This window comes from Anoplolepis gracilipes, chromosome 3 (genome assembly GCF_047496725.1).
Source record: "Anoplolepis gracilipes chromosome 3, ASM4749672v1, whole genome shotgun sequence".
NCBI lineage: Eukaryota > Metazoa > Arthropoda > Insecta > Hymenoptera > Formicidae > Anoplolepis > Anoplolepis gracilipes.
In genome coordinates, this window is record NC_132972.1 from 15734895 (window position 1) to 15756155 (window position 21261).

At 37.3% G+C, this 21261-nt stretch overlaps 1 protein-coding gene across 4 annotated transcripts in view; it reads right to left on the minus strand.

Annotated features, from left to right (window-relative positions):
* Nucleotides 1-21261, minus strand: part of LOC140663662 (uncharacterized) — a 176104-nt gene that overhangs the window by 51413 nt on the left and 103430 nt on the right. For all 4 annotated transcript variants that reach the window (XM_072887972.1, XM_072887976.1, XM_072887975.1 and 1 more), the window contains one exon: nucleotides 13009-13122. The gene's annotated coding sequence lies outside the window, so the exon portion shown is untranslated. The remainder of the gene's footprint in view (nucleotides 1-13008; nucleotides 13123-21261) is intronic.

Consider the following 21261-nt stretch of genomic DNA (forward strand, 5'->3'; position numbering starts at 1 on the left):
GAAATTTTACAATGCCACAATTCTATATACATTTAAAAAAAAAAAAAAAAAAAAAATTTCCTGCAGATACGAGAAACGGAAATTATAATTATAAAACAATTATGTAATACTGCATAAAATTCAGATCGTTTGGATGTTGAAAGAAGAACATTACGAGGTAGCAAAATGAAAGCATACTACATTCCGCGAACAAAGTCGAGGAGAAGGAGAACGTCCTCGAGACTCGCGAAAATAAACAGATCTCCGCGAGAAGAAAGCGAGAGAAAAAGAGAGACAGTAGCTAGACAGGATAAAGAACGGAGTCGGTTTCAAGCTGGCAATTTCGTTACCGAGCCACAAACAGCCAAGAGAATGCGAGGGTGCGAGGTATGGGAGAAGCAGGAGAAGATGATATAAATATTTAAGAGCAGTATTCGGTGTTTAAATATTGAACACCCGCTTGTCCCGCGTCGGTCGTTTCTTCTCCCTTTGACTACCACTTCTCGATGAAAGAAGATCGCTACTGCGGAGATACGATGCTTCAGAAATCTACTTTAGGATGTAATATTAGTATTAACCCTGAAAAAACGCACACCGGGCTCCAATGTATCCTGACAATTTCTCATTTCGTTGAAACGAAATAGTGCTTGAACGTGCACAGCATACAGCCATTCAACACAAAATCCTTTCACGATATCCACATGCTGATATGTGCACATGCGTATTCTTTGAAACACGAGATTTATTATTAAATTTGAATGATTAAATTGTTATTCGAGTAGGAAATGGCTATTTTAATAAAAGTTAATAAATATTTTATTTATTATAGTATAAATACGATCAATTAATAAGAAAAAAATTACAAATATTTAGTTAATCTGAAAATGTAATTCTGTCGACTAAAACCAGTCAAATCGGGATATGGTGGGATTAAAATCGTCGTCAAGCAGCAAGAGAGTTCACGCGCGCAGCAGAGGATTAAATCAAAGCTATCGCATAAAGCCTTAAATCAAACCGCGGCAGAATCCTCGTCTCCGTGCTTCGGAACTTTGGTGAAAGCTCGTAAACATCGTTAGCCCACGATCGCTTCACTTATGCCTGTGTATAATTAAATCTCGCGGAAACTCCGTTGGCAATCGCCTCGCGGTCGCCGCCGTTAAGACCAATAAGGAATTACGGCACTTTGTGCTCGTATAATTGCGTCTTTTCTAACTTCGTCTCTCTAATTACATATCAGTAAAATATATCGAGTTTACTTATACTTGTTCATGCTTAATGAAAAATCGTAAAACTTTCGGCGCAATCAGAATATTTTTTAAAAGCCAATTAGAAGTTTCTCACTATAACACAAACAACATTTTTTTACGCAGTAAAATATACGCTTCCTACTTTATGTTTTACATCACTGATTGACTTTTGTCATGTTTTGCTCAACTAATTTTAACGAGAAAATTACTCTTTTACAAAATCTTAAAAAATTACTGTAAATAATGTAGCAAGTTTCTCAATTTTTAAATAAAGTATCTAAAAACTTTTTTGTTCGCAAAAAAAAAAAAAAAAAAAAAAAAAAAAAAAAAAAAAAAAAGCTCGTTTAATAAATCATTCTTAATATTGATTAATTTCACAAATTATTTTTACAAACGCATATGTAGAATTATAATAGATTTTAACAAGAAACATGATAATTTGGTACAACAAATTTGTCTTTTATATTCGGAAAAAAAATTGGTCAATAATTGATTGTTGAATAAGCGAAAATAAAATTGTAAATACTTCAAAAGAAAGAAACCTAGTAGAAGGGCGAAATAAAAAGACGAACAAAGGTCAAAGATGAGAAAGAAGAAAAAAAGTTGAAACTATGGAAATTTATTATTCTTTTATAAAACGGCTGAAAACTTTGTTATGCCATAATAAGATGTCACTGGAGCTTAAACTAAATCACAAATAGAAATAAAAAAATGTAGACCTTTTTTTTTTTAAACGAGGTTAGATGATAATAAAAATCTTTTTCTATTTGTATAAGAAAAAAACGACATAAAAACCTACTACCTCTCCGCTTCCGCCATGTGTTCATTTTATATTTAGAATATATTTAAATATACTTTAAAAGTGTGTATTTAAATGTATACTATAAAAATTAATACATAAATCTTTTAACATTCTTTGATTCATTCGTGTGTTTGTAATATCGAAATGCAAACGTGCAAGTGTTAAAAAAAAAAAAAAAAAAAAATAATTTGTTACAATACGGTGACAGATTCAAGGAAAATATTCCGCGATGCTAAATAAATACGATTTAGCGAACGCAGGGAAAAGTAGAATAGAACAACTGCAATGGTTAAATTTCGTGGTGAACTGAAGGAGAGAATCGCGTCATCAACAAAGCTAAACCAGGTTAGACCAAACCAGATAGGACTGAGCCGCCGAAAGAGGGGGAACTAATTGGACTACCGTACTACATGTAGTAAGTAAGGATTCTTGGTCTTCCTTACGTAGTTACTTACATGAACTTGCGCTCCGGTAGCGTAGAATCCCAATAATTCCACCGACGAGCGTCGGAACAAATGGGAGAAGATCGGTTATACGCTTCGACGATCTCTCGGCTGCGATCTAATCGCCGGTCGACCCTTCGATTGATCGACTGATCAAGATAACGAACCGTTCGCCGTTTCCATCCATACAGATTGAATCGCGTTAACTCTTGTAAGGTCAATCGGCAATCGGTGCCCATGATTATAAAGTAATGAAGTTTATTTCCACCCTCGCTATTATGTGTGGTTATCGTTAACGTTGCAGAATAGATTCCGGAATGCTTCTCGGCGTCGAAAGTGAACTACTCAATAAATTGTTTCAGAGACAATGGCATTAAACAATTCTTTACCTCTCCTTTTAATGGTAATAATCATCCTCGAGTCTAACATTTCTCAATATATGTTCATATCTTGCGTTTAAAATTGATTTTAATATGAAATCAAAAATTATTTCCATTTTAATTTCGATCAAGAAACAGTAATTCGCACAACGTCGACTTGTCAATCAATAATTCCACAAATGTCGCCGTATCTCGCGAAACATTAAAGCGGTCCGGGGATAATTAAAACGAAACATTCGTTTCGTCGCTGGATCTCGGGACAAAACGCTGTATCGGAATATTTCGCTCGTGGAGAGTATTCATTAAAAACGGGAACGTGGAGAGAGAGAGAGAGAGAGAGAGAGAGAGAGAGAGAGTTTCGATAAACTCGCAGGCAGTTTCGAAAAGTTTCTTTCCATACGCACGCTTCGAGGACGCTCGCTGTAAAATCCTCTCTGCCTCTCGCATCGCCCTCGCGAATCGCGTGGGAAAACAGGACGTCGAAGTGTATTGCATGCTTTCGCGGAGTTTGTGCTCGGATTTCCCGATCAATCGCCGGGCAGGGCGCGCTTTGTTAACCGAGCCGCGCGTTCCAAGATCGACTTTAATGGAAATTAATGTCACGAGAGCTGCAAATTGATTTCGATTATCGATTATCGTCCGTGTGTATCGTCTCGAAACTTTTGAGATTTCAAGTCGTTGGCGAAAGGAGACGATCCGTATAACGATCCGATGAAATATTTATCGGTGATTCGATCCTATTCGATTTCCTTGCAACTGCATTCTTGCTGAGTTGTTGAATTGTTATTACTCGACAAACTACGATATTCTCCTCTCGCATTTTAGCAGATACGTCGAGTACAGCGATGATAAAGTCAATTAAAATTAATAAGGCACTACACGTATTTCTTGGAGTGAGCTCCTTTCCGCGGATCTATCTATTTACTCGAGTGCATTTGCAAAACTTGAAGAATTTGATCGTTCGCGAAAAGAGCGATTGCATTTGAAACATTCCGTGGGATGCGATCTCTCTCTCTCTCTCTCTCTCTCTCCGTCTCTCAACGTCGTTAAAAACTTTACGTTTCTTCCTTTCGTCCGTTCTGCTCCAATTGGTTTTCCAATACGTCTGGAAAACGATTAATAGTACACTGCCATTAACGATATCGCATTTCTTATCAATTTTTCTTCGTCTATGTCTCGTTTCTCTCCCGAGATTCTCGCTTACGTAGAATAGTTTCTCGAAGCGCGGCAAAGTGCAACGAAGTATTCGGCATCGTTACGGCGGAAAGATTCAAGAGTCGAAGACTTTGCAGGTTGCAGAAGGACGCTCGTATGTCGACTCAATTTCAAAGATCCACATTTCGGAGTGGACGAAGACAAGTGCCCGGAGATTTTTAACGCGCTCAAGAAAAGCCGTTGAGAATCTTATTTGCATACGCTCGCTTACCGATCCGGTCTCGAGATTCGTTTAAATTTATCGCAGCGATCATTTTCCTCGCCGCTGAGTAAATCACTTTCGCGTTGTAAATTTTTTTTCTTCCAAATTCCAGATTCGCGCTGTCTTCCTGAGAAACGCGAACCTGTCGCAAGATGAGCACTCAAGTTCGATGAAATTTACTTTATTGTTAGACGCTATGCTACATCGCTAAAGAATCATTTATTATTTCTCCAACTATTTATCCCATCAAACATTAAATCTCATCTTTTTAATTCGAAAGATATTCTTTTATTTTATTTTTTTTTTTCTTGCGATGATAAGTTTCCGTTTTTCATGAATGTTAATTTTTTATGTTATTTAATCAATGATGAAACAATGTATGCGCCATGTCTTATAAAAGAGTGTAACAACATTCAATTCGTATAATTTATGTTAATATTATTATTCTATTAATAATTAATGAATTCTATCAATAATTTATTCTACATTGTTAATGCTACGAAATGAGCATATTAGTCAATAATAAAAGACCTAAATGCAATGATTATCAGTCAAATGATCAACGGTCGCTCCAAATCGTTTAAATGTCGCATATTCGTCGACCATTAATCTGCCACAAATTAATAGCGACGATGATAACAGCGTCCGCGCACGTTCGTCGACTAGAGACGCGCTTATCGTAAACGCAAACGTGCGCTCGCGAGCGCGGACTCGCCGCTGGGCAAAACCGGTTTCTCTACAAGAACGGCACTCCACCACGGTACAGTACGACGATACGCAGTCGTGTTAAGACCGATTCACCGCATTCTGGTTTAACCTGCGCGAACCAACCATTCGGAAACATCGAGTTCCCGTATTAGTATGACAGAGAGAGAGAGAGAGAGAGAGAGGCGCGCAGTTACATCTTTTTCTTCTAATCACGAAGAAGTTTGGGATACGCAACGGTATTCTGCCTGTTTCACTTTGATATTTGATATCGTTGTGTACAAAGAGAGAGAGAGAGAGAGAGAGAGTGCGCATTCTCATATCAATAATTTTAGAAAGAAATTTAATTTACGAGACAATTTTCAAAATATCTGTAAATAAAAAATCTCATTTCGATTATTAAATATAAAATAGTTATAATGTTAATCGCTGTTGTACATTCGCAAAGATATCAAAGATCCAGTAGTAAAAGGGCGATTTAATCTCAAGGATAATAATGCCAAATCTTCTCGGTCGATGCGGTTTTGCTGCGCAATTACTTTTCATCAGCAAGCTTTGCCATTGCTAATAAATATTTACCGGCAGAGAAGTAACTCGAGAAGCGATTTGCCTCATAAACACTTTTTGCCTACGGATAATATGCAAGTTATGCAAATGAACAAAGGAAGAATGTCATATTTTACAATATAATCGAGTTATACACACACACACACACACACAAGTTATCGAGAATAGCGAAAAGCGAAAAAATCTGTCGAGAATTTAAAAATGTTTTATAATGTTTAAGAAAGTTGAATCATTAAAAAAAAAAAAAAAAAAAAAAAAGCACGTTTCCACATTTCAAATTTCATACGATAATCCTCGCCAAAAAAAAAAGTGAGAAAATTATAGTTTTCGAAACGCCTAAAGTTGGTGGAAATATTGCAGTATAAATGAACCTTAACCAAAGCCCCGTTTCGCCTTTCCGTCTCGTGTACTCGGTGTAGTCGCGAACACATGTCCGGAGGGACGAGGGCGGGGGGGGGGTAGTAATCCAGACCGAGGGTCGATGAATATTCACGCGCCGCTTTTATGCTGCAACGAGTGATTTGAATTTATACATACGGTCGCTCGCCGGTTATATTCCTCTCCATGATAGCCGTGTCTCGTGCGTTTTCTCGTGCGGAATGCCAAAATTCGGCTACCGGCTGCTTATATAATTACGAGTTTCACCGCTCTCAGTCAGTGCGGACAGAAAAAGCTGGAGAGCGTGTCGATAGATTTTACCGCGAGAAAACTTGTTCGAACTCCTTCCTTGAAGAAAGGAAGGATAATACGAAAATGAGTTACGACTCATAAACAATGTGCGACTCATAAACAATTTAAATGTAAATTTTTTTGCGGCAGAAATACAAAGCGTAAGCAATAAATGAAAACTCTTTCTTTTCACAAAACACATGTAGGATACGTATAAATATTTATATAAATTATCGGCATACGCATTAATTTAGATAGGAACGAGTGAGAGCGCGTCAAATTTTTATAAACTACTAAATTACTTTCTTTCCTGAGAAAGAATAAAATTTTGTTTTCATTTCTCGATCTCGATATACCGCCTCTTTTAAGAAGTCGTTTTATTCAGTCACGCGAGCAGAAAGAAATTGAAGAAAAATTCTCTCCGTTTATATGCGCTAAACGAGCAATTGCGGGGCGAAAGTGTCGAGATAATACGTCGATTCCGACGGGAACGTTGTCACGCAGCCGAATGAAAACGACGAGAATCGATTATACGTCCCGGTGGTGTACCCATCGAACGATGGGCGAGTCGAGAAGAAAGCGAGCGAGCGAACGGGGAATACGGGAACGAGAACCAGATCGTCTGCAAACGTAGTCGACTCGTTATACTCGACGGATGGATTTACGGGCCATCAGATCGTTTCGTCACAATTGGCGCTCGTAAATAAATGCTTTTTTGTTTTACTCTTTTTCAGACGTAAAATGTACGAGTAAATCCCTTCCTTCTCGACATGTCGTCCAAGTGAAACAAGCCGAACTCTTTTCCTTTTTGTTCTTTGATTATCTGGATTTACGCCGCGTCAATGAAAGGTCTCTAAGCTCTCAAGCCTACTTATCCTCTCTTTTATATATATATATATATATATATATATATATATATATATATATATATATATATAATAAAATTAAAAAGAAGAAAAATTTTATTTCCTGCACTATCTATAATTTTTCGAAAAACACACAACATGAGAATACCTTATACATTTAATAGTCTAATTAAATTTACTAATTAATGTAGAATATGTAGACTGCTGTGTGTTTAATAAACAGAGAATTATCAATCCAATGTGAAATGATAATAAACGGGCGGAATAAATCACAATCATTATTTAGTCACACACATTTCCCGGCGACGAGTCCCCGCGTATATTTCCACTGGTTGTCCGAATTTGTACGATAAATAACGCAATCCGTCGTCGTACGCGAATGCGTCATCTTCCATCACAAATTTTGGACGTGCAAAATAGATTTCATAGCGAGGCAAGAGAAAAAATTCATGACCGAACCGCCCGCGAATTTAGCGCTTTTAATCCGATCACACGTCGCTGCCGAGTGATGATGATTTACAGTTCTGGTGACGCAAATAATTACGGCCCGTCCACGAACACGTACCATTCGACCCGTATTCGGGTAAATGCGTCATCGATACAACATCAAGCCCGCGGCCGCATGTAGCAACGATGTGAATCACCTGTGTCTGCGCCGAGAATTATCGGCTCCGCTCATCGATTCGTTATCGGATTATTGTCAAGCGACCAGTACCTAATCCTTTATTGAGAATATAATCAAATATTCTTACAAGATTGAATTGTGTATTCGTAAACATTCCTAAAATTAGGGTATGATGGCAATACGGAAAAGATGGCCATAGGCTGTAATTTTTTCAATAATCGCCACATAGTGCGCTTTTTAGTCATTATTATCAAAGATAATCGATATTTACAGTAGTTTATGCGCACACATTGTCCGAAATAACGATATTGTGATCTTATATTATATTTTTACTTTTGACTATCAGCAAAGTTTTTCATTTGTCCACTAAAAACTCTTATAACGTCGAATAAATTACATTTAAGCTATCGTAATCGACGTTAGACATATTATAAAGATATGTAAATTATTATATGACGTATAATCTTTATTTTCGTTTTCACTATTTTTTTATAAATATTATGGCCATCTTTCCGTCACTATTATGATAATCTTTTCCTTAAAAGTTGGATAAGATGATCAACGCTTATGTTGTACTATTTTGATAACATAAAATTTCTATGAAATATTTTCCTTTTAATTTTGATAATATTATGTAATTTAAGCTTCGATGAAGATAATATGCCAAACACTATTAAAGAATAACAAAAATAAAAGTATGTTTTTTTTTGCATTTTAAAAAACTGTGGCCATCGTACCCGAGTTTACCCTATCTAAAATTTAAACTTTTCTGTTGCTCTTTAACTTTGTAGTAAAAATAAAAAATATGTTAACATTTATCTGAGAGAGAGAGAAATTAACTTGAATTAATGTTGATGAAACTTTTATGAAGAAAAGGATTGAACAATTCTCTTAGAGATGCACATCTTGTTCGAAAGAAAGTAATCACGAGTGAATTATAAAAAGGTTTTGACAGACAGAAAAAAAAACTCTCATCTCGTAGGGTGTTTCATCGAGAGTGCGTTTCGTTACGCCGTGTCGACCACACGTCGTTCAACGGGCGCGTTTATCGGTTTATCGTCGATTGTTGCTAATACGGCCAGCGGGTGCGAGTGCGAACGTGCGTGTAGATAAACTCCGCTCTACCTGCTGCGCTACAGGCGATCGACACCAGGACCGAATTTCCATTGCACAGCTTTCGTAAAGCGCGCGCACAAAAGCTTCGACAATCGCTGCAACTGACATGTCCTTCCACCGTCCCCATCCTCGCGCATGGACACAATTGAAAATCGCCTCGACGAAAAGAATTATTTCGTCGAGATTTGCGTAATCTACAAAGAACCTATCTCATTATGAGAAAAAACGCAGCCTTTCGGCCTGAAAAAATGTAGCGAATTTCCAATCTTTTTTCGTCCTTGTCTAAGGACAGAGTCAAAACTACGTTGGACAAACAAATTTGTTTGTCAGAATCTTTTCATATATCCTATTAATTGTTGTTATTATACATACATAGTATAATATCATCAACTTAATTACGTTAATTGCGAATTTGTTTACTTCAACGTGCGTATTTAATTTTGAAGAGCTTTGTTTATACAAATGAGAAATCGCGATATAAAGTTTTACGTAAGAGCTCGTAAATTTTAGCTACACCACTGTGCCCAGCAAGTAAATACATTACGCAAACACGTAGAAAGCAATTTAAAAAAGCGATCCTGACACGACCGTTTATCATCGCTTGATTTAGTGGGGCAAATTTTTAATCGACATACATCAACTGACATAAAGAAACGCTAGTTTTCGAAAAATTGAGATACAAAGAGACATGGAGAAAGAAATAGAGAGAAGATTGTAAATAATTAAGCGAAAGTAACAATTCAAATAATAGGTCGCGGTTCACGATCGATTTAGTATATTAGGTTTGTGCAACTTTCGAAATCGTGTTGGAGGTTTACTACGATTCAATGCACTACGTGCATAATGAAATTTTAATATAACAATAATAGAAGAGACAAATTATCTCACGATATTTCATACACGAAATTAATATAATTTGCAATAAAACAAGGTAACAGCAAATTCTAAGTAAATAATGCATAAATAAATCATAAATATATCAATACTTTTAATATAAAAAAATAAAAAAACTCCATTCATGGTAATATACGATGCGTATAACGCGAATTTCTTAACAATGAAGAAATAAAAAAAAAAGGATTATTAATTTTACGCTTGGAATTAATGTGTAATGGATAATGAAACAAACGGCAAGAGCAATAAATAAAAGAAAATAAATATGTAATAAGAAAGCGGGGTATAAACATATCGGTTTTCTCGATGAAAGCGTGAGAAAAAAAATTCCTTTCATGGACGGTTATCGATGACGGTGTCGAGCGACGAGAAAGTTTCGATAAAGAGTAGGCGGCTTGCAAAATCACGGCTCTCGATATTGAATATTCATGCAAAGTAGAATCGCTTACATAGCTCCGACTCTACTGTCTCCTTTCATTCGTTTGGTCGCTTCGGTCTTCCTCGTGCTCGAAACGCGGTTTCTACGGTCGCGAAATTCTAAGGTCGCTCGATACTCGATACCGCCAACTCACGCGCACGGAGGACGTGTTTATCAGGGATTTCTGGCGAAATTGGATACGTTCCCCCGGCATTCGCGCACGATGATCGAATGCGACAGTATACGATTATTATCTTATAAAATCCGAGGCGCGTATAACTTTGGTCATAATCAGTAAATATGAAGAGATGAGATTTTATAATATTTTTGCCGACATCTATATACATAATACTAATTGATATAATAAAATCGCAAAATATTCTCGATGACCGAGCCTATTAATTGTAGATATCTCGCTCTTATCCTAAATGTGCTTTGATTTCCGGAGAAAGATTTATCCAACATTCGAACACGTGCGAGCGAATCGGCACGTGCGTCCGTTCGAAACGTGGACGCAATAGAAAAGAATCCGCCGATCTGCAGTCCCGAGCACTTATTATCCGAGTTTTCCCGAGCAATTTCGCGCGGTCGATCGCGCCGAGAAAATTGAAGAAGGTATCGCCCCCGTCGCGCACAAGCAGCCTTTTATTCCTAGAATTCTGAATAAAATCTTATCCAGCGACAAGAATAGTTGTCTAATAGTGGTAAAATTTGCGAAGCGACGACGACAAGTGCTCGCGGAAATTTCAACGAAATTTCAGCAGAAAACTCACTCGTCTGGCGAATCTCTCTCGCGAGAAAATTCCCGAAAATTCAATTAATTCCAGGAAGGAATTTAATCCCCCGAATCGAGGAAATTTCGATTAAACGGCTTATAGATACTGAACCGTTATTGGTCGAAAAATATACATGCACGGTCTGCCTTTTATAGCCGATATACAGCAATAAGCCTGTTTATGTGTCTTTAATAAAATACACACACATTAATTCGTCGAGGAGAGAAAATTGCCGATCATGTTATAAAAATAAAATAAATTATACCAGATAAATTATACATCGAACGGCAGATTATCTGGTAAGTGAAGAGCACACGTAGGACAGATTCATGGATCGATCCGTCTATTCGCGGATCAGCGTGGAACGCGATATTTATTTAACACATCCGCGAATATGAATACTCGTTCACGAGCGAATGAGGCGAAGCATTTCTGGTTTTCGTGACAGTGCGCGCCTTGAGATGCGATGAAGGAGAAACGATGAAATATGAATAAATGCATCTCGCCCGTCACTCTTCTCCATGAAACGAGGGGGAGAGGGGAGGGGATGCGCGGAGGAGGGAGGCGGAGCGAGGGACGCGCATCGAGAAAAATGACATCTCCGGACGCGTGTATACGTCGGCACGACGACGGCGGATAAAACTTTGTCGCCCGTTCCCCGGAGAAAATACACGGAGTTGCGTCTCCGTCCGTTCAATGCCGGCAATTCCCGACGCGGCGATTATTCGGGTTGCAGCTCGCCGAAAAATGCAGTTGCAAGAAACGGTAGTTGCGCTTACGCGAGAAAGCTCCGCTTTATCCACCGGCATAGCAAGCGACCATGAATTTTGATGGATCCTTTTTCCCCCGCGGAGCTTTCGGCCGGAACGATGCTGATTTGCATTATGCAATTTACGTGCGCGATTTACGCGCGCGCCCGCATAGTTTCGAGATATACTCTTCGTACTCGCTCTTTGTACTCGCCGAAAGAATAACGTTTTCGCTTAGTTTGTCTTTCCTTTTTCCCTTTCCCTTATTTATTTTTTACTATTAGTTTGCACACACACACAATTTGCGGTTTTTCTCAGGCGATATACTTGTATGTGTACACGCATAACGTGATTGTACTCGTACAAGCACGAATTACTTCAAATTAAAATAATAAATATATCGTAAACATTGCACGCTTTTAAACGCAAATTTATATATTTCATATACAGAAAATTAAACATAAAAATAAATAAAAAATAATCTTCTCGAAGAAGAGAGTAATTTTTAATATATGCTTGTAAGTGTATAATTGAACAAGTTACGTTCCTAATCTCGTAATGTTAAAAATAAATATCTACAATATTAAACAACATATTTTCATAATGTCTCGATTTTTTAATATCTCAAATTAAACTTTGTGTTATCGCTGCATGTTTTTTCATCACGCATTCACAAATGACGCACAGTACAGTGAAATTATAATAGCTCCAGAGGAAAATATATATTTATTATATATATATTATTCTGATATAAAACAAGAGCCTATTTGTGTATTTTCTTCATTATTATGTGACAACGGAGCTTTTGCAATTTTTTTCGATTTCACGACGAGAGACGACAATTCTGTTACTTCTTATTGGAGTCCATAATGTCAAAAAAGATTAAAAATTATAAATCTAGATAAACTTTCGATACATTGAAGACCTAAAAAATGTTTCCAGATTTGATAACAAAATATTTTTCAAAGGGACAATCTCCGGATAACTTTGAAAATATTCTCCGATAAATTCGCAAATTGAAATATGAACTATTGATTTATGACCTAATTGTCTAGCGAGAGGTTAATAACAAGTATATATATATATATATATATATATATATCGTATTAACCAACATCAAACGCCAATAATCTTTTCGTTGTAGTCACTTCATTTCGAAGAACGTTCGTTAATTTCTTTCAGACGAAAGAATTAAGAGTTAATTGCAACCTCGCGTGGCAAGACGAACGCAAGACAGGCGTTTTCACGCTTGCGAGAATACGGCAGCGTGATTCTGATTTTGCGCAGTAAAATACGAGAGACAAACGGCAGACTTTATCCTACATGTACAATACAAGTAGACGAAAGATTCTTACCTGGTGTGGCTGCAGGGTGTCGGGGACGGGCTCCGAGGCTATTAGCCAGCTGTGCTTACAGGGCGCATAAGCGCAACCTCCACCTCCGAGCTACGCCGGCTTTGTCTCTGTATTCTGGAAAAAAAAAAAAGCAGAAAAACGGCCAAATGAGTTTTATGCTCGTCAAGTTGCGGTACACCTTATAATTTATTCAATCGTGCGGCAAATATAATGGATCTGTCAAGACCCTAAACAAGACTAAAGTATCTTACTCGTAATTTTCAGAGATTTCGATTAATGAATTTTAATCGACTACTTAATGTTGTAAAGGAGAGAGCGGAAAGCGGTTAGAGGGTTAAAGGATTGCGCTATTTTCGCGCGGGACATTGTTGTAGACGCGACACGAATAGCGGCCAGGTGGTGATGTTCAAGGTTTACATCACTCGAAAGTTTATATTGGATTTCATATTTCATGCAACGCACATCGTCAACGTCGCCGCGTTGCGTCACGTCTCGCGAAACCGCTTCCGGGATAAATTATTTATATGTCGAGGCGCTTTATCTTTGTCCGTTTCCAAAGGGCGACGACGAGGCATGATGCCTGCTTCCTGGAAAAACGGATGATCAGTGTAGAAAACCGTGATAATATCTCTTATGAGCGAAAATCGCGTCGATCTTTACGCACGGATGACGCACAGAATATATTTCTTTGTTAAAAGAGAACGCGTACTTTAATTATCTCGCTTTTACATTGCAAATAATCATCACATATCGCATTAAATGGAATATTTATATAATAATTACTGTGTGCTGTTCATTACATTGATTTATGTATTTATGATTACGATGAGAGTTTTCGAGAACGACAAATTTTCTCTTGCGAGAAAAAAAAAATTATTTTTATAAAAATTGACAACAAACCTATCAACCTTAAAACAAAGCATTTTTGTAAGCCAAAAAATTAAAATAGAATGGCTCCTTTATCAACACAGCGTTACACTGATAGGGTAAACCAGGGTATGATGGCCATATGTAAAAGATGGTCATAGACTGTAATTTTTTCAATAATCGCTACATAGTACGCTTTCTTAGTCATTATCAAAGATAATTGATATTTACAGTAGTTTATGCGCATACATTATTCGAAATAACGATATTGTGAATTTTATATCATATTTTTACTTTTGACTAATACCTGCAAAGTTTTTCATGTGTCCACTAAAACCTGTTATAACGTCGAATAAATTACAATAAATTAAGCTATCGTAATCGACGTTAGACATATTATAAAGATGTGTAAATTGTTATATGACGTATAATTTTTATTTTCGTTTTCACTATTTTTTTATAAATATTATGACCATCTTTTCCTTAAAAGTCGAGTAAGATGGCCAATGCTTATGTTGTACTATTTTGATAGCATAAAATTTCTATGAAATATTTTCCTTTTAATTTCGATAATATTACGTAATTGAAGCTTCACTTCAATGAAGATAATATGCCAAGCACTACTAACAAAACTAAATAACAAAAATAAAAGTATGTTTTTTACATTTTTAAAAAACTATTTATGCCATCTTACCCGAGTTTACCCTATTAAGATTTGGAAGCGGGGGAAAGATAAAGCGCCCAGGCGCCGCTGCCAGAAACGCTGTGGAGACGCGTCGCGCGTTTAATTGTTATACGGGCGTTTGTCGAAGGCGTTGTCGAGTAGCGTAGCGTGGCACGTGGCGAAGAAACATAATACACACAGCTAAGCCGGGATGTGTACGTGCCGGGAATTCGGCTTGTTGCCCGGCTACTTATTGCCAGGATGGCGCTTGCGGAACCATTAATAACGCACGAAAGGGTAATTTCCCATTCCCTCGTCAGAGCGAGAAGGACATCGGTCCTTATTGCCGAGACGCTGCTCTCGCGGCGGGACACAATGAAGGGCCATCAATTACTCCACGGGCCCTTCGCGATCGAATGAAGCTATTAAGACGGCCGAGTGGTGCCTCGATGCCGAGCTCGTAATCCCCGTTATACAGCTTTTCTTTCGCGAGAAGATGCTCCTCTTCCTCGCACACGCCGACGCGAAACGACTTAATAGCCGTCCGGCGATAAGCATCCCACGCCGCTTGGCGATGATTTTTTTTTTGTCAACTGACATCCTTATCAACGATAAGAATAGATTCGACACTTGTGAAGAAAGTTCCGTGTATTAATTAGACGATGACTCGCACAGCTATTATCTTAATTAAGTTCTCTCTCTCTCTCTCTTTCTTTCTCGTTTCATCTTTAGATCCCACGCCTGGTCTACGAAGAAACACGAGCAAAGTAAACTCTTCAATGAATAATCGATCCGGGAATATTCTTACATAATTAATTGTTCAGCTAAGTTTTAGAATATTATTTCGTTTATAAAATAGGTACTTGATTTTATTCAGTATGCAATAAAATGAAAAATAACATGTGTAATGGTTGGGAAAAGCTTGAAAAGCAGATATTTTACGCGCGCGTCGAAAAAAAAAAACATTTGCAAAACAATAAAGCTTCGGTCGATTGACATCAGAAGTAAACGGTGGAAATAATTTCGCACGAAGCTAGGGCTAGGGGACGATTAGTGAAAAGACTGAAAACACGTGACGGCGACAGAGCATCGATTTATCTCGCGCTCTCGGACGAGAAGACGGCGGATTTATAGGATTATCGATTGCAAACTTGTCAGCGTCAGTCTGTTGCCATGTATTTGAACTCCCCCAAACCGAGTAAACGTTCCGTTTACATTTTTCCAGGGCGCCCGACACACAACACACAATCTCGCGTTGCGCCGGCTCGGGCATCGTTGGCTCCATTGTTCGCGCGAGTTCGCGCGCTCTCTCTCTCTCTCTCTCTCTCTCTCTCTCTCTCTCTCTCTCTCTCTCTCTCTCTCTCTCTCGCCACGTCGGCTTCACGTTCGCAATTTGTATCTGCCTCCGTCCCGACCTGCAGTGTTATTAACCAAAACCAGACCGCGCGAGATACACATCCACAACGTTGCCTACGGCCCGATAAATCTTATTACAAGAACGAGCCGCGCGCGCGCGCGCGCGCGTGCACGCGTGCACTGGAAATATCGCCCGTGAACTGTAATAGACGCAAATAAGTACGTTCTTTCTGCAAACATCGTTACTACCAACGAACCCCAATCATTACGGCGTAATAACCGATCAGATTCCATTCCACGCGAATCTGTCGACTAAAGTTTGGTAAATTGCTCGCGGAGCTACGACATAATGCCTTAATAAACCAATCGAGATTGCAATTATAGGCCGAAGTAATTTCTCAAGTCTTTACTAAATGTTTCTTTCATAAAGTTTTCTTGAACGAAAAAGCAATTTTCTGATAATTACTTTCTTTTTTCGTATCTTGTTGCTTTAATCGTGCATCTTTGTGTGTAAATTTGACAAAAATGTTATTCCTTTAATTGTTGCTTTATTACTCCGAATGCGTAAAAAAAGAGGGGAACACGATTATTAATTATTCAATCGTAATTCTAGAAAGAGTCAATACCAAGTCCATTAGATAATAATCACTAATTGAAGGACCAACAACACCTTTCGGCATCGAGCTTCCAAATATTGATCGTCTGACTCTATACACTGTTTGTGCAAACTAACAAGTCTCTCTGTTGAAATTATGGAAAACGACATGGTACAAGCACATCGTGAGATCCGCGATCGTGACTCACAGATCGTTTCGTTCGTGGAAATTGAATCATGTCGGGCGAGGCAATTAAATTAGATGCACGAACGTAAGGAAGATGATGACGGTTGTGCTGCGTCAAGGAGAGCGAAAAAAAAAAAAACTTTTTCCTCCCGCTTTTCTCGCGCTTTACAACGCGATTTCATTCGTTTTACCGTTATTTTTCACGATTGCGCTGCGTTTGCGCGCGACACTATCCTCAAATAAATTTAAATGTCCTCAGAGTTAGTTTCTCTCGCTGACTCAGGTTCTCGCGTATATGGCCCGCGAAAAGTGCGACGAACCACCTCCGTTTCGACGAGACGACTTTTTTAAAATCTGCACGTCTAAAATCGCTTTTCGTTTGAAAGAGAAATGTCGCGAAAATCAGCACGGAAAAACGGAATTTTATCGTTTTACTCAAATTTATTTATTATTGTAACGCCCAAAAAGAGAATATAAAGAATACTCTCTTCTACATTTTTTTTTTTTCTAAATAAATTAATATCGTTTAAAAAATTATCTCAGTTCTTTACAATTAAAAATGTTTGTCTTGTTGAATTTCGTTGGAGCAAACGTAATTTAACGTGCGAGAACGCACGTGGTTGATAAACGGAAGTAACGAGAAAGTGAGATGAAATACTGGGAGAGAGAGGTCGATGGAAAGGGTCGACGGAGTGAGAAATGGGTGGACGAACCAGAGTTCGGAGGGGGCGAAACGGTCGCGGCTGCTTTTAGCCACCTACTTCCAACCCGTTCTTTCGCCGCGCTCGATTAATTGCTAAAGTTCAGCGCGAAAACATTGGCTCGTTTATTCGCAAAGTTATTAGTAGCCTTACTTACAACTGTTCCAATATTGGAAATCAAAATTGTCTGCATTATAATTAAGTTCAATGAAATAAAGTTAGAAATTCTTGTCGGGCTAAATATTTTAACGCATAAATTTTTAGATTAATTAATAAATTAATAAATCAGATATCGATATTTAGAATTCCCTACGCTATGAGATACGAGACCTACTTTTTTCATTTTTTAACATCGGTTCTCTCGTCAATAAAGAGCAGGAAATTTTTACTAGAGAAAGCAGAATTTAGGAAAACGAAATCACTTAAACTACTTGCACGTGCATTCATCCGCAACGTGGGACGTTTCAGCATCGTTACAGCAATTAGAGATTCGCAGTTACATTGTTCAGCGTCGTCATTGGGAACTTCAAGGGAATAGCCGGTCAATAAGTCCCCCTTCGACTCGTTAATTGACCCACCTGCTGACAGTTCCTTTGAGGGATTTCCGAGAAAATATATCGATCGTCCGAATTAGCCGGCCGCATTATGCTCTTTAGTGAACAACGAGAAGCGGCAATTCTGCACGAATCTCAACTCGACGATAACGAACCACGTGAACGTCGAGGAAAGATAGTTCTCGCCAATTGGTTCCGCTAGAGAATCAGGACAGCCACTCTACAGGATTTACGATTACTCCGTTTGATTCGCGGCCAAGCTGAATCGTAAACACTCGAGAGACACTCTGGCGTTCATCGACCACTCACGGATAAATTCCTCAAAAAGAGGAAAAAAGATTTCACGAGTGGCGGGAAATTTAGTTTCGCGAATCCGCAAGTACAGAACGTTCTTTAATTCTCATCCGATGACGACGATCGACGATGAGGGTCTCTCGAGACTCGAGAATTGAAAGTTTGCAAATATAACGTCAAATATATATGCCATACATACACATAGTATGTAAGAGGGAAAAGAATCTGCAAAAATTCTACTACGCAAATTACATATAATCGTATATAACAATTGTCAGAAATCTCTGTGCATATACTTTATAAAAGAAATTAAAACAGGGTAAACTCGGGTAAGGTGGTCATAGTTTTTTAAAATGCAAAAAACATACTTTTATTTTTGTTAGTAATGTTTGGCATATTATCTTCACTGAAGCTTAAGTTACGTAATATTATCGAAATTAAAAGAAAAATATTTCATAGAAATTTTATATTACCAAAATAGTACAACATAAGCATTGGCCATCTTACTCAACTTTTAAGGAAAAGATGGTCATAATATTTATAAAAAAAATAATGAAAACGAAAATAAAAATTATACGTCATATAACAATTTACACATCTTTATAATATGTCTAACGTCGATTACGATAGCTTAACAGTAATTTATTCGACGTTATAACAGTTTTTAGTGGACAAATGAAAAACTTTGCAGGTAGTCAAAAGTAAAAATATGATAAAAATAAGATTCACAATATCGTTATTTCGAATAACGTATGCGCATAAACTACTGTAAATATCGATTATCTTTGATAACGACTGAAAAAGCGCACTATGTAGCGATTATTGAAAAAAATTACAGTCTATGGTCATCTTTTCCGTATGACCATCATACTCTAGTTTACCCTATTTTATATATATATATATATATATATATATATATATATATATGATAAATTTAAATCGATTCAATCACACATTTTGTTTTCCATAGATTAATATGCATACGTATGTTATTGCGCTTTGCGTTATTTCATTTAAATATTAACGGCACTTCCTTGTAATATAATACTTTCGAAACGTGCGTTATTAACGCGTAACACGCACGCACTCGTTGCCCACGAACTTGGAGAACATCGAACATATGACATCACTCGACCTCGCATCTGCCGCTCTATTCCCGACTCTCGCACGCCTATGTTGTTAGGTAATACTTAATGGGTTACGCGTGTAAATACGCGTTGACCTCGTTACCATCATCGTCGCTGCGAAGCACCATGTGAAAAAGAATTGAATTTGAAGGGAAATGATTCAATTATGTTCCCATTCATTCACGGATTCACGACATCCTGACTTTGTGTGATTAAATAATATATGGTTTTCAAAAATATATGTGGAAAAACAAAAATTTGGTGAGATTATTTAAAAATATAAATATATTATATTTTATATAAATTAAATATAATATATAATATATAATTATAATATTGTATACATTTATAAATTAAATAAATATAATAATTGTACATTTGTTATATAGTCGCCAATGAACGCTAAATCATTGTTGTCAGATAAAAAAAATTAAATTCGATAGTCACATATACCTAATTAAAAATAATCTTTTAAAATCACTTAAAGACTATCTCAGCGCATGCTAAAAGAATATGACGCAACGATACAGTAAAACGAAAGGGAAACAATTTATTGTGAGCCGGAACGATAAATTTACAAATTTACGCCGCATTGTCGCGGCCACGAGCGGAGTGATAAAACATCATCGAATTTATCGGCGTCAAGAGAGAACGTTGTGGCCGGTGGCCGGCGTTAATTACTCCGCGGCTCGAACACAAATTAGTTGCCCGTTACTGCCGTAGCGCCGCGAGTACATTTATTTCAGGCGTGAGATTCGATATCAATTTATTTTCGTTACGACCGAAGGCTCTCAATTGTCATCGATACACAATGACACACATGGCGCTATCTTCCGTAATCGGCAAATCCGTGCGTGAATATTCCAAACAAACGGAATTTGTTCTATTAAAAGTCATTAAACTCTTAATTCTTTGCTTCAACAATTTTTAACGTTTGTAGAATCAAAAGAAATAATTCTTATCTATTCATGCGTGTGTATTTTTCATTACACCCTATTTATTACAGCTTCACCTGTGCACAAGTTGAAAAAGGAAGAATAATAATATCTACTGCAATTCTTGTCTCAGCGCTTTATATTACTTATAATAGCGTGATACTTTTATGAAAGCGATATGTTGTTAGAACGCAGTAAATTAAATTGTAACAACGTACGATTTTGACGATGAACGCCAACAAACGTATGAATTACGAATGTTTGTCCGTGTTTACGGCGAGTCGCGATGCTGTTTCTTCGCTTTTATACTTGGTAAATAAATTCAGCTGAGAGAGTGTATTACGGTGGCTTGAATATCTGAATATTCTCGCAAACTTCTCCACTTCTCGCGGAAGATATCCCGCGGCGTTCCTGTTCTTTTAATTAAAAAGTTTCGTGCTAGAGATGGAACTCCACGGGCAACGAGATTTCTGTTGATCGTCCATTAAGCAAACTTATCGAATGATATCGCGATGTAATCCTGGTTACAAAGAACCACGGTTTGTTAATCCCGTACACCGTACATGGTAACATTCGCGCAAGAGACGAACTTTTCAGAGGAAAAAACGAAAACTGAAAGCAACGCATTTTTATTATCTACTTTCTGTATCTCTTTGTTTTCATATCTTTTTTGTGTAAATTAAATTTTTTCTGTACGAATAATATATTCATACAAAATTTACTCTTTATTGATTTATTATTTCACAAGAAAAACTTGTAAAAATAGTTAATAAATTTACGAGATATATACGAATGAAAAATCGTTCCGCTGAAAAAATAAATAATATTGTAATTTACAGGATTGTATTAATTATCGTTTAAAATCACAATAATTACTCAGATATAAAAAAAACACTACAATTTTAACTCACTTTTGTTGATGATAAACAAACATGAATAAATTAAATTCTTGATTTGGTTGTAATTGATTAAT